Below are 3,943 nucleotides of genomic sequence, written 5' to 3' on the forward strand. Positions count from 1 at the left end.
TAGGCTTAGCAGGAAATGACATCACAAATTCCAATAGAAATTATTAGGAAATAATTCGGTCTTTTTAATTTTCTACAATATTATTATTTTATAGACATAACTACATAACATTGACAATAAACTGTGTTTATGATAGCAGATCTACTTTTCAAATGGTAAATAATACAGAAAACATGAATTAGAAAACATTAATTAGATTATCCTCAACATTTGTTAATTTTTTAGTTTTTCTTACTCGATTAGCCGACATAGTACTGAGGGAGTATTTTAATAATTATTCACTGTTTTACACCTCACTACTTTATCCGATAAAGTTTATCGTATTATAGATCTAATTGTGCAAAAATCTAAATTGATATTTTTGACGTTTTATAACCTTCAGGCAGAGGCGTAGCAACCCTTACGGGGACAAAGTTTTCGATATGCACCCCCCCCCTCAAGATTTCGATTTGCAATTCCCCCCCCCCTCAACCTTTCAATTTATTTTTCCAACCCATTTTGGCGCCCCCTAAGGTCGGTGCCCGGGGACATATGTCGAAATGTCATATATGTGAGGTTGTCGAAATGTCATATAGGCCTACAAGTATAAAATCTTATAGCTGGATATCACTCACAAATTTTTAGTGACCTCTATCCAGAACTGGTACTCTATTTCCTGTTTCTAAAATACCGATTACGTAAGTACCTTTTCATTTAGGTGAACGAAATGGTATACATAGGTATAAAATGGTATACATAGGTATAAGATCTTATTATCTTGATTCATTTCAGCTTTAAGTGATTTCCGGTTATCGTAAGTAGTACTTTAAAGTATTTCCAATTTTATAACAACAAAAATATTTCATACATTTAAATTTAACGTAGGTAAGGACTCGATAACACTAATAACAATGCACTCTGACATAAAATGTGACTTAATTAAATGCTTTAGGCTTTTACTGTTTTAAAACTAGCCAATGTTTATCTTATAAAGTACAATTTTTTCCGCTCAAAAACTTGAGGGGGGGGGTGCAAATCGAAAGTTTGAGGGGGGGGGTGCAAATCGAAAATTTGAAAGTTTGTCCCCGGGAAGGGTCGCTACGCCTCTGGGGGTGACACCATTAAGTGCCGCACCGGGTGACACCCGACCTCGCTACGCCACTGATATCCCGTAGTAAGAATATTCGAGAAACTTTAGGGGAAATCACTCCTGGTTTATTTTAAATATTTTTTAATGTTTGATATATATATATATATATATATATATATATATATATATATATATATATATATATATATATATATATATATATATATATATATATATATATATATATATATATATATATCTTTAAAAATCTGTAAAAAAAATTAAATGCAGTTAAAATAATAAAAACAAGCTCGCATGTGTGCAGTGACAAAGTTAGGGAGCGGCAGTACCGGTCGCCGACCCTGATGTGTCGCCAAAAAGGTACGAAACAAATGATGTGGTTTTCTGACCAGTAAGATTGCATAGGGTCGGAGCGGGTAGAGATGAAGCAGAGTTTCTTTCGGGTATCTCTTCAGAAGAAGAACGCCTGCACAATTTAGGCCCTATATCTAGTTACTAACGTTGAATAGTTGGGAGGGCTTTTTTTGCCAGCCATTGCCCATACATGTTTGAATGGAGAATACAGTTAAATAAGTCAGTACAGCCAACTAGCATTCTATTTTCTTACCTTTGACTATATATTTCTGTAATACAACTCTGAATGAGCTATTTTTTCTATCCCTTTTTGCGCCCCCTCCATAGGGTCGCTGGCCGGAGCGGCCGCCCCATCCGCCCACCCCTAGTCAATGATGCTGCTAGTCTGAATGCTTGCGAGTGAGAACTAATTCAGACTATGCCTCATAAATATTTTTCATTTTTTTTTTTGGTTACCACCGCGCTACGCGGTGATGAAATAAAATTCGATTGCTAGTTTCATTTTTAAAAGATTGGGGTGGGGCGGGGGGGGGGGGGGATGAAGGGGAGTGGAGTCTATTCTTAAACTCATTTGTCAGAATTTGGTTGCTGTTTGTGTATTTTAAACTCTAAATCAGCCAATTTTATTTGTCATAAGCTGACTATGTTATGTAAGGAGCGTCGGCTTTATATAAACAATATCTGGGCAGGAGGTGATGACAGCTGGTATTTATACACTCAAGAGTGTGTTCCCCTGTTTAATATTTTGAGGAAAAAAAAGGTAATAGGGCTTAGCTTGTGTTGCAAACATTGAAGAATTGGTTTTTATAGTAAAGAAAAATTGTCCGTTGGATTTCAGTTCATTTGCTTCCTGTTTGTTTCGTCATGATTCAGTTAACAAATTACCCTTGTCTCACTCCAATTTGTACTAGATCTATAGCCCCTCCCCCCCCCCTTAGTGATTCTGCATATTTGCTAGTGTGTATCATTTGACATTTTGAATAGTGCTATAGGTATTGGATAAGTGTCTGTTTTTCTCGAAATCTATCAAAGGATCATGTAATGAAGAGTAGGCCTATACAGTGGCGTAGTGAGATCGGGTATCACCCGGTGCGGCACTTAAAGGTGTCACCCCCCCCCCCCGTAAAAATATATATATATATACACATATACATATATATATATAAATACACACACACGCACACATACATATATAGTCGAGGTCAGTTTTGACCCTCTCTTCGTGGACTTTGCGGCCAACCGGCACTGCCCCCTAAGGCAGGAACCTGCCAAATTTGAATCGATGCGCCAGGAAATGCCCCATCGGGCACCCAACCACTTTGATATATATATATATATATATATATATATATATATATATATATATATATATATATATATATATATATAAAAGTATGTATGTACGCATGTGTATATGTATTCACATATATTTTTTATGTATTTAATTTTTTTTACCTCCACCCCCCCCCCCTCATGGATTAACACATAAGTTATTACGATTCTCAACCAAACCGATTGCTTCGGGCATATTTTGCAACTCACCCCCTCCCTTTCCTCCCCCCCCTCCCCCCGCCCTCGGTATTGCTTTAAACTGTGCTCAGATAATACTAACGATTTTTATATATAGTCGATTATATATACATGTAGCATGTTTTCTTTATCTTTAGCAGGTTTACGTCACGGTGTCACCCTCTCCCCCTCCACCATTGTCGGGATTTGTCAAATTTGCTCTTAAAAGACTATTTAACACTCTAATTAATCACTTAATTAAGTGGAATTATCATTTTTCTGTATATATTTTGCTATTTTTTTGCCTTGGTGTCATCCCCCTAAATGGTGTCACCCGGTGCGGTTCGCATCCCCCGCCCCTTGCTACGTCTCTAGGCCTATATATTCTCAACATAGACCTATAGTACTAGTATGGGGGCTTGATTATCTTAATAAGATGGCCAATGAACAGCAGAACTGGCCCTATATGGCAGCCTAACATTACTGTAACAATCAGCGTTTCTTACTTTTAGATGGAAGGGGCCAGTGTTTCTTCCAGACTTTTTTCTCCGGGGGGCACTTGAAATTTTCGGGTGGGGGGGCGGACACTGTTAAAAGTATATATTTTCTATATAAATTATATAAATTTCATTTCGTTCGGGGGGGAGGGGGGGCGGTAAAAAAATTTCGGGGGGGGGGGCTTCGCCCCTCCGAAGAGATGCCTGGAAGAAACACTGGAAGGGGCGCACTTGAAACTTTCGGGGAGGTGGCCCGTGGTGCACTTAAGTTTTGGGGGTGGGCGGACTTTGGTTTAAGTTTATATTTTCTTTATAAAATATATTTTTCTATTTTGTTAGGGGAGGAGGGCGGCGGATGTGCTTCGAAGAGATGCTTGAAAGAAACTCAGCTAACATTTTAAAATTATTTTTCACATTATTTTCTTCCATTGTGACCTTTGGCTGACGCATGCGCTTAGCTTGTTTACAAGAATCGGTCGAACACGTGACCAGG

Source organism: Physella acuta, unplaced genomic scaffold, assembly GCF_028476545.2.
Source record: "Physella acuta isolate Inbredline_101_S28 unplaced genomic scaffold, ASM2847654v3 ptg000405l, whole genome shotgun sequence".
Classification (NCBI taxonomy): Eukaryota; Metazoa; Mollusca; class Gastropoda; family Physidae; genus Physella; species Physella acuta.